The following is an 11,393-nucleotide window of genomic DNA, read 5'->3' on the forward strand; positions in this document are numbered from 1 at the left end:
AAATTTTATTTTATCTATCATCCACTTCTATTTTATCAATCAATTCTTTCACCCACAATGTGCAGCAGATTTGTTGGTTCTCACACTTTGATGATAATGATGATGAAAATGATGATGATGATGATGATGATGATAATGATGCCAATAGTAATGATCCTAGTAATGATAAAAGGAGCCAACATTTATTAAGTGCCTCTGTCCCGACAGGCACTTTTCTGAATGCATTACAAGTGTGACTTCATTGAAACCTTACAGTCATCCTATGAAGTAATATTTATTAGGCACATGTCATAGATGGGGAAACCAAAGCACAGAGAGGTTAAGTAAATTTACCCTGTATAACAGATTCAGAAAATAGCAGAGGCAGTTTGAAACCTAGACTGTCCATCTTCAAAATGTTTGTCCTTGTCTACTGTGCAATGCTAATTAAATTATCAGACCACTTCAAGCCATTCCACATCAATTCTGAGCCCAGAAGGTTTTGGATCTCATCCTAGGGAATACTGATGTGGGCTTTGAGGAGTTGCTCACCATTCCCCCAGCAGCGGTGGTTGCTGGCTCCTTCATTGTCTCACGCTCTGGGTACTCCTTCTAATCCTGTGCTCCTATCCAGCAAGCCAGGCTCAAACACAGGACTGGGATACAGAGAGGCAGCCCCAGGCACGGGCCCAGCTGGGATCATGGAGGGTGGCCAGGCCCTGGCTTGAGAACCATATCATTTGTATAAAGGTCTGTATCCAGGCAAGACAAGGGCGAGGTGGGACAATCAGGGAGCAATGCACAGGCCAGAAAACAAGAAAAGAAGGAAGATAGGAATGCCAAGAGGTCCTCTGGCTGATCCCTACTATACCTATTATGTGCCAGATACTTAATTACATAAGCCACTTATTCCTTTCATTCTGAAAGAAGGAAACTGAGTTCACAGAGATTAGATAACTTGTTCTAGGTCATTCAGCAATATAGGTGTAAACATAGGAATAACTCTTTATAGGAAAAAATTCTTACCATATTAGTAAAAGCATTTCATTTCAGAAGATGAGAAGTCACCCCTACTCCTCAGGGCTATGGTTAGAGTTGGGGATGTGGAGGGAAGGCAAGACCCCCCAGTGACTAGAGTCTAAGGAGTGCATGGGGCGCTGGGGGAGCTCTAGCACGAGAGGAGGCTGCTTCTCTCCAGGCTAGTTGGTGGCAGAGGGGCAGGGGCTGAGAAGACTTGGCTGAGTGCAGATGGTTAAGAGTGCAGAGACCCAGAACCTTCAAAAAAGGGTGCACCCAGCTCAGTGCCTTTTTCCATTTTCTACCCTGGAGGGTGAGAAAGGGGATGGGCGGCGTGTAGGCTGGGCTGCTGTCAAAAGGTGATGCCTGGCTCTCTGTCCATATATCCTTACCCTTACAAGAAAGGGAGGGAAGGAAAAGGGACGAAAGGAAGGAAAAGAACAAAAGAAGAAAGGAAGAGGAGGAGAGAAGGTATTTAAACGTGAGCTTGTATGATTCTGTGACGTATGTCACAGGAAATCTTTGTTCTTAGGCCAACACAGTGGGCCCATCAAGTGAGAGGGAATGAAAGGTGTCCTCACTGGCCTGTGATCTGCATGGGAGGCAGACGGGGCTTTTACAACTAGCATGACAGGGAGCATATAATAGACCAGAAAAGGACATTGGCTTCAGCAATAGTCTGAGGTCCCTGGAATAGAGGACCAGGAAGTAGTGAGAAGGAAATGGACCACAAAATCCACAGAAACGTCTTGGTTCCTTGGGAAACAACAACCAAACAAAAACTGCTTCACAAAGAACAACAAAATGGGAGGAGACATTTAATAGCATTTTCTTTTGAAGCTTCATTTTTATTACTTCTACCATTAATATTACTGGAGATTTGCCACCACCCCCAGCAAGGACTTTCACATCCTAGAATTTTGTGCTATCTCTGTGTGACCTGAAGCCCAAGGCATAATGGTAGTCATGGTAAAAATAAGAACAGTGGTGCCCACTTGTTGGGATGAGCACTGGGTGTTGTATGCAAGTCAATTTGACAATAAATTATAGTTTTAAAAAAGAACAGTGGTGTCCATTGTTTATTGAGTACCTACTATGTGCTACACATGATACTGGCTGGACACACCATTAGCTCATCTCAGAAATGAAGGGTGGGCTCTTTAATAGCTCTGGAGTCCTCTGTTTCTGCAACTGCTGGCTGCCACTGAGCTCGCAGTTCATCTGTGATTAGATCAGACCATAAAGTAGCCCCCCTTCCCTTCTCCTTGTTAAAATTCTGCAGTGTGGGCAGAGATCCAGAAGTGGAAAAGCCTTCATTGCAGTTGCCTGCCAATGCATTGCAGTACCACAGTGGATGGAGCACTGCAGAGTCCAGGGCTTGACAACTGTCCCTGGTAGGTGTGTGGTGTGTGCATATCTCAAGGGTCGGTGTCCCTGGCAAGCCCAGGCTATAGGTTTTCCTGCTGGCCCCCACCCAAGGTACCTCTGGTGGGCACTCAATTTCTTCTAGGCCCCAGGGAACCTCCCTAATCTAATAAAGATTTCAGGTCCGTGGGTCCTGCCAGACCACACTCATCTTGGGCAAAGCCTTCTCCTGCCTCCCAAAATTTCCTCATCTTCAAAATGGAAGTGATAATGCCTGGTCTTGGCAGAACTTATTGTGAGGCAAAAATTGGCTGGTAAATCTGAAAACATTAGCATTGCTACTGAAGAGTGAAAGGGTCACTGGAGTCATTCTTATTTTAGTGTAAGTACAGGCATTTTAGTCAACCAAATATGTTGGACTGGTTTACACAGAAACATAAATCTCTTTGGAAGAGGAAAACTTTTCCAATTTATTCCTAACAGCCGTGGATAATCTAGAGGATAAAGTTAGCAAGTGTAACTTAGACTAGATAACAGGAAAACAGAATTCCCAGGTGCCACAAAACAAAAGAAGGTGGTAATAATGGGGGAGGAGTGTCCTGCCTGCTTCTACTGCCACTGGACCTTCTCCCATACTAAAAGAGGACGTGTCAACATCTCAACAGTGAAAAAGAACCTAGAAATGACCCAAGCCAACTCTATCCTATGAATGACTCTATTTACAGGAATGCAAATCACTGGTTTATTTGTTGGCTTTTCTGGACTTGAGCTGATGGAGAAGGCGGGTGACATGTTATAACCACTGAAACTTGCACCTCTCACTCCCATCTGACACACGGAGTTATTTGTCCAATGATTGATAAATCCAAAAGATCCAGATGCTTCCATAAGTCTGAGCAGGCAGCCTTCCCAGTGTCTGGTCTCAAGGAGAGTAAATAAGATTATTTAAAGGTAAAAGACTGCAACCTAAAAAGTGGCAAGAAAAATGTTCCCAGTGATGTAGAGAAATAGAACTGCAGTGAGAGATATCAGAAAAGCCTTCTGGAAATGATGACTAAAATATAGAGATATACTGAGCTATTGCTCTTTCCTTTGTGAGAAAAAGCTGGACAAACTGGCCATCACTTGCATCTGATGGTAGTAAAACTTTTACCCTAGAGAATGCAAACTGGAGGTGACCTTTCAGAAGTAGCAGCAGAACCACCCAGTGCCTCTAGCCAGGAGGACATGTGGGCCAAAGAACTATCTTTGTAAGGACAGGAACCCTAAGGTTTGTAGGAGTGGCAATTTCAAGAGATATGGAGTTCCTACACTTAACACTGAACAGCCAAATGGATGAGTCACTGACCCACAAGCACTTATTAAAGATGCAAGAGAGAAGAAGGCAAGAGAAGGGACTAATGAGGAAGAGAAGAAAAGAAGTGGACAAGGATAAGGAGGCAGAAATGTGGAGAGTCACGGAAGGTGGCAGGGCAGAGAGGATTGGGGGAGGAGATGGGGAAAGAAATTGGGAGAGAAGGGCAAGAGTACAGAAAGGAGGAGACAGAGGGAAGGCAGGAGAAGGGAATAAAAAAAGAGAGGAGAAGGAACAGAGGAGAAAGGTTTCTGCTGGATTTGTAACATTTTCTTTTGAAACTAGGCTGTGGTTTTACAGTGTTTGTTATGTTCATTACACTCTCCTCTATTCAGTTTTGCAAGTCTGAAACATTTTCTAATTTTTTTTTAAAAAAGGAATAGCAACGAGAAGAAAGAGACTAAGAATAAAGAAGAGGTAGAGAGAGATGCTCTCTTTGACAAATGTAATCAGAGCATTGGAGTGGTAGAAAATAATAGCACTGGTGGCTTCCATCCACGTGAGAGGTCTTTGGGAGCATGAAGCTGGTTTTGTCCACTAGGTCTGGTTCCAAGTAAGGCACTTGAACCTGAACCAGATGGAAGTCACGGTCCCTCCACCATCCTCACTGCTGCATTAGAGAACAGAGGTTCCAGGTTGGCATCCTGGTCCACTTCTGCCTTCAACTCAGTATGTCACCTGAATAGCTCAACACACATTCCCTGAGCTCCTGCTCTATGCCAAGAGCCATGCTGGGGGCTGGGATACAAACTCTTTCTTCTTGAAGAGTGTATGGGTAGAAGAAAACTTCTCAGAGTCTCAGCTTCCCCATCTGTAGAATGAAGAGGTTTGATTCAGTGGTTTTCAACTTGGGCTTCTTTGGAGCCTTAGGATTCCAGGGTGTGGCTCAGAGTGACTGGGGGAGCACTGCATCCCCCTTTTCTAGAGCAGCTTAGCTTTATTCTGTCTCAGATATCGGGATTGGACTTAAGCTTAGATTCAGAAATATGATTTCACTGCTAAAGAAGATTTGAAAGCCATTGAATGAGATGCTCTCCCAGGTCTAAAGTTGTAAAACTCTCTGTTCTATTTCTAAGTTTGTATGTGTCCTTAAAAACTCTAATAATAAGAATTCATTTGGTCATTCACTCAACAAATGCTTATTGAGGTTCTTAATAAATGGGGACAAAGACAAACAATCAACAAATAAATAAGCTAATAAAACAGGGTACTGGCCACAGAGGATATGGGGGATGGAGAAGAGAGAAGGGAGGGCCTCTTAGAAAAGACATTCTTGGAGCTGAGACTTCATCAGTGAGAGACAAGCTTTGAAAAGATCTGGGAGAAGGGCAATCTAGACAAAATGAACAGCCAGTGCAAAGGCCAGCAGAGAGAAATAAATCCAGCATGTCTAGGACTAGGGGATCCAGGTCATAGACAGCAAGGGTGAAAGTGGTCTGACATGAGATGAAGTCAGAAAGGTAGACAAGGCAAGCTGATATAGGTTCTTTCAGATTTTGTAAAGAGTTTGGACATACTTTAAATTCAGTAAGATATCTTTGGGGAGTTTCAAAAAGGGCTCTGATGTGATCTGATTAAATATTATAAAGATCACTCTGGCTGCTCTGTGGTGGATGGATGGTAAAGGGGGTGAAAATGGAGACCTCTTTTTGTTGGTACGGATGATAGACGGTGGAGACACGGGTATAAATAGTAGAAATTGTGAGAAAAGGTCAAGCACGGCACATTGAAAAATGAGAAAAAGATTCCATGATCACTACATATCCAGTACCTTTCTAGACTCCAAATATATGTTTTGATCTTAACCTCACCTTTTGGTATCTAATTCTGCCCAAATACACCTATGCTTAGTATTCCAGAAGGCAAAATAAAAGCCAATTCCTTTTGAATTCTTGACCATTTGGGGGAAATTATAGATTTAGATAGACTCTCAAAATGTTCTAACTCTCTGTTCCTTACTGAGAAAGCTGCTGGGGCAGTTCTCAACTGGGAAGACAAAGACTTGGGCCACAAACATTAATTAATTTCAGATAGGTATGCAGTAATGCATACCAACAGATTTGACCAAGCAGTTAAATGAATATAAATGCAAGGGAATCTAAACTCTGATGTGAAGAACCACAAGATCTAGTGAGAAGTGATCAATAATTATTTTTGAAGTGTCTCCCAAAAAATTCAGCACTATACCTCATACTTTCCAGATTATAAAAGGAATATATGACGTATTCCTTCCTTTTAGGAATGTATCCTTCAGCTGGCAGAAAATGACCCCATAAAATAGATATCTGGCAGTCCAAATGGAGTGGGTGTAGGAAGGTGGGGGCTGGTGCTCTTGACTAGATCCAAGCTGACATCAAGGGAGTTTGGGTTCCAGCTCTACCTCTGTGACTCAGGACAAGTCATCTAATTATTCTGGAACTGATTCCTATTCTTTAAAACAGGGCTAATGCTTCCCAACCTTCCTAATAGGAATTACACGGGATTTTAAAATGTTTTGTAAGTGGTAAAGTGTGGTATAAATAGTAAGGGTTATTATTACTGACTCTAAGTACATAAAGAGAAGGGAGATGGCAATGTGTCAGCAAACAGAGCCTCTTCTGAAAAACAAAAACCAAATCAAGCACCCCTTGCTCAAAAGCCAACAGTGACTCCCCATTGCTTAAAGCAGGGATTGGCAAACTATGCCCCGTCCCTCAGGCCAAATCTGTTCCATTGCCTATTTTATAAATTAAGTTTTACTGCAATACAGTCACAGCCATGTTGACATATTGTCTGTGACTGCTTTCCTGCCGTAACAGCAGAGTTGAAGTGTTGCAACAAAGAGCGTATGGCTAAGAAAGCTGAAAATATTTACTATCTGACGCATTAGAGAGTCAGAGAGATAATCCTGCTGACTCCTGGCCTAGAGAATAAAGTCTAACCCTATTTAAAATGTAAAGTCCCGTGATACTTGAAGCAGGATTTGAATATATACAACGAACTGAATGCCTTCCTCCAAGTCATTCCCAAATCTGTACAACATTTTGTACCACTTCCAAGGGACTCATTCCGTATGAGGTGGCATTATCAACTACCTCCTTAGTGCTCAAATGGGGATCAAGTATTCCTCTTTTGTAAATCCACGATGTTTATCACAGTGCCCAGGTTATAACGTGCTCTCATTAAAGCTTAACCAAATTCAATCTGAGTCATAAATACAGCAAATATAGTCCCACTAAAGGACAGGATGTTCATTTGTCCCAGAGACCTACTGATGATATATCATGGATAATATATCATTAAAGATGAATGCAATTTGGAACTAATTAATTTGCTTTTAATTAATTAGTTGAACAACTATTTATTCCATGACAACTATTCTATGCCACAGAAGCTAAGGGGAATTAGGTAATGTGGATTATTTTCATTGCTTTGACAAGAAGTAAATACCAGTTCCAAGTCAAGCTGGAGATGGGCGGAAAGGGTTGAAAGTGGACTATGACCACCTTCTGCTTTCAAGGAGCCTGCCATCTAGTTGAGGAGGCTGAAGGTCAGCAGATAATCATGGCACAGGGAGACAAGAGTAATGCCAAAGTGGTACAGAAAGCATGTAGCTGGCAGGGAAATGAACAAGATTCCTGTGAATGCTGTACTGAATATTTTCTCCTCTATACTCATCTGCAGTTTACTCTCCCAAGGAAAAGTAAGTGGACCAAAGCCCATTCACCAGTATCCCATGGTCTCCAGTTGGGATCTATTTGATGAGCTTGCATTAACTGTGCTGACCATTTAATATAAATAATCTCATTTAATCCTCACAACAACTCTGTGATTTTACGAAGGCCAAGTCACTTGTCACAGGTCAACAGTCAGAAAATGGAAGATTCTAGCCCCAATCAGTCATCAGCTAAAGACTAGGCACTTAACCCTTTACTGTATAGCCTAATTACATGCCAGAGAAGAAGACTAGGATTCTATTCTAGAGAAAGGTTTCTGAACTACAAATATTGTACTAAATGTTTATATTCCTACTAATTGGACACTTATTTCATGAGGACTATCCAAGGTGGACCAAAGGCATGGCTGGAACATAAATAGTCGATGTGTGTTCAATAAGTCAATAATCAAGGGAGGAAAGAATAAAATGTTGCAGAGATCAGCAATAACTCCCAGCCACTGGGCGTGCAACAGACTACTGCAACTATCTCTGGGGAGTGATTCTGGGCTCTGGACAAGATATTAATTAAGCCTTAACCACTGAGGCCTAGGGAACTCACTCTCAATTAATGGTCAGTGAGGAGCCTGTGAGACCTGAGGCCTATAGAAGGTCATTCCCTCTAACCAGGTTTTCTCTCCACGACATATCTGTGCAATGGTCGTCATGGGCACTGGAGGGAGAAGAATTGAATATAAACAAGCAATTTTTTAAAGTGGAAATTTTTATATTTGCTAAACTTCGTAGGTTATGTCTAGGACACAACAGTTGCCACATTAACTTATTTGAATTATCATTTTCAACTTTTCATTCCATATGTAGTATAAAACCAATAAATATATGGAAAAATCCCAGTCTTAAATAAATTCCATGATGAGAATAATGAGATATAATTCTTTCCCATTTTATTGGCAGGCGTTCCTAAGTGAGTTAAGTTACCCAGAATGAAAAGCTAATAAATAGTTAAGGAGAGGGAGAAGACAGTAGACAATTAGGCAAAGAAATCCACAAAAGTAGACATGCAAACATCTAGGCCTTGCAGCACAAACATTAAGGGTATGGGCTGTGCGGTTTCAAGCAGGTGACTTAACCTCACAAGTCTTCATTGCTCATTCTGCAGAATGGAGATGACATACAGAAGGCCATTTTAAGGATTAAATGTCAAGTGCTAACATAGTGCTTGATTATGTAAGTTTTTAATACATATTTGCTATGATTAATAATTATTATCGGGGTGCCTGGGTGGCTCAGTCAATTAAACGTCCAACTTCAGTTCAGGTCATGATCTCACAGTTCATGAGTTCAAGCCCCACAGTGAGCACTGTGTTGACAGCTCAGAGCCTGGAGTGTGCTTCAAATTCTCTTGTCTCCCTCTCTGTCTCTCTCTCTGTCTCTCTGTCTCTCTCTCTGTCTCTCTCTGTCTCTCTCTCTCTCTCTCTCTCTCTCTGTCTCTTTGCCCCTTCCCTGCTCTGTCTCTCTGTCTCTCAAAAATAAACAAACATTAAAAAAATTTTTTGAATAATTATTATCAACTATGTGACTAAGTAGTGAGCTCCCTGTCACTACAGGTAACCAGGTAGGCTTACCTGCTGCATGCAGAGGATCATGCAGAGAGGACTTAGTCATGGAAAGGGGATAGACTACTGAATTTTTCCAGAATTTTTTACCTAAAAATTCTGCAGTCATTGAAACATGAAACTGATTGCAAAAGTGGAGTTGTTTGGGATTGTCGTACTGAGTGAGGTGGAAACTCATCTCCAGCAGGGCTATCTTCCCAGAGAGTGGCTGTGATGCAGCTCCCAGAAGCCAGCCCTGCTTTTCAGACAGGTGAGGTAAGGGTGAGCTAGTTCCCCTAAACTGTCCATTCTCTGTCCCAAGAGTGGTTCTATTTGCTCTAAGAAAGCTGCGGACAGTGGTTCCGGCACTCACAACAAGGAAACCTGGCTGCAGATGAAGAGGAAGGTATTACTAGCAATAGCTAACCCATGCTGACTGCTAACTGCAGTGGGCTGAGAGATTTGCATAAATGTCTCATTGACTTCTCCCATCAAATGGATGCATCTGTGTCTATGCTATGAGCATCACCTGCATTTTAACAGGCAAAAAAAAGGAGGCTCAGACAGGATAAGTATTAGTCCAAATCCGTTAGCCAGAAAGGAAGAGGAGTTTTAACTCAGGTCTAAAGTATATTCAGAATGTGAGGCATCATTGTTGGGCCTCAGGACAACTTGATAACTCATTAGCATTACAGATGGATCCTATTCCCTTTCAGATCTGCCACTCAAGGGATCCAGCCCCACAGGCTTAGTTGGTCTTTCTCAAGGTAACTGGGAGCCTGGAAAGCCAAAATTGCCATGGGCATTATCTAATAATTCCTGGCTGGACACTACAGACAGAATACGCAATCAAAGATACCCAAATACGTAGCACTTTTACTTTCCTTTAAAATCCTTCAGTCAACCCAGGCAGCATTCAAACTTGGCTCATCCCAGTGTTGTGGGATCCACTGGACTTAGAGAAAACAGATTTTCTTTGCCAGAGCAAGACCAGGGGACAGCCCCCTGCACCTCTTCAGACTTGCACAGGCCTTCAAACTCTGTTCTCAAATCGCAGTTAAAACCTGCCCTACAGATCAGGAAGACCCCACGGGGACAACTTCAAACCCTCAGGGGTAAGAGTTCAGGCCTTGGAATCGTGAACTCCCAGGCTCACATCTCAACTCCTTCACTGAACACTACCCTCTCTGAACCTCAGTTTCCTCCTCAGTCTAACAGGGGTTCCAACACTCATAGGTTTGTTTTAAGGATTAAGTCAGATGATTCAATATTGGAGAGGCAATGGAGTACAGAGGTGAACAGCACAGACTAAGTTCAGATGCTGCTACCATTAGCTGTGTGTCCTTGGGCAAGTTACTTAAACTTTCTGGGCCTCAGCTTCAGGTGTAAAATGGGGCACATGATAGTATCCACCTCTCTAGGGTAGGGAATGAATGAGTTATAGCTTGCAAAGTGCTTAAAACAGCACCTGGCATGTTAGTAAGCACTTAGTGCATGTGAGCTACTATGATTAATGCATGCCAAGGCCTGGGTATGGTGAAAGTAAGTGTTCAATAAATGGTAACTGTTTTTACTACAAAGTACACCTTCCATGGATAATGTTATGCACATTTATCTCCTGGAAAGCAATTGAAAAATGAAGACATTAGAGGAAAATCTTGTCCTTAGGTAAACGTTACAGTCAAAGCTGAGGGAACTCAGCACCCTGTTGCACTGGCAGGAAGCCCTAGGACCTCTGCACTATGCCCAGGCCTCCTTTGCTTCCAGGGGATCCTTTATTCAGCCATTGGCTCTGTCAACAAATGCTCATTATGCACCCAAAGTGAGCCTAGAAGCAGGCTGGAAATACCCAAGGAGTTAGAAAAAAAAAAAGACTCCTCCATTCCCTGCCATCCTGGAGCCTATGGGTTAGTGGGGAAGACACACCTAAATAAATGCAAATACAAAAGGTTATTTCAGGACGACTGCAGTTTGCGTTATGAAAGATGTGCTGAGAAGGCAGCACAGGGGTCCTGCTGTGGTCCAGCACTGAAGGTGTGTATGAGGGAGGAGTCCTTGGAAATGCTCCCTGAGGAAGTGGCAAGTAAGCTGGGACTGCAAAGCTGAAGGGGAGCTGGCTGAGTGGTGCCTGGGAGTGAGGGGGAGGAGGAAATGGTCCGGGCAGACAGGCGTGGTGTTCCCAGGCCTTGTGGCCACAAGGTGGTTGCCGCCGCTGACTTACTCCTAGAGCACCCACTCGAAAGCACTAGGCCGGCCAGGGTGCTGGTATTTGGAGAGAAACCCAGGTCCAAACTTCATTCTCAGTTACAACTGTTCTCTCTGCCCTTTCAGACGCTCCTTGCTTGCTGGCAGGACTGCCAGGCCTCAGACCCCCGCCCCTGGACCCAGTGAGCTCCGTTCTCACTCAAATTCCCAAAGGCTGCAGACG

General features: G+C 43.1%; 1 protein-coding gene across 1 annotated transcript in view; it reads right to left on the reverse strand.

Moving 5' to 3' along the window:
- DOCK2 (dedicator of cytokinesis 2) overlaps nt 1-11,393 on the reverse strand; it is a 404,233-nt gene that overhangs the window by 176,713 nt on the left and 216,127 nt on the right. The gene's annotated exons all lie outside the window — the stretch shown is intronic.

This window comes from Suricata suricatta, chromosome 6 (genome assembly GCF_006229205.1).
Source record: "Suricata suricatta isolate VVHF042 chromosome 6, meerkat_22Aug2017_6uvM2_HiC, whole genome shotgun sequence".
Lineage (NCBI taxonomy): Eukaryota > Metazoa > Chordata > Mammalia > Carnivora > Herpestidae > Suricata > Suricata suricatta.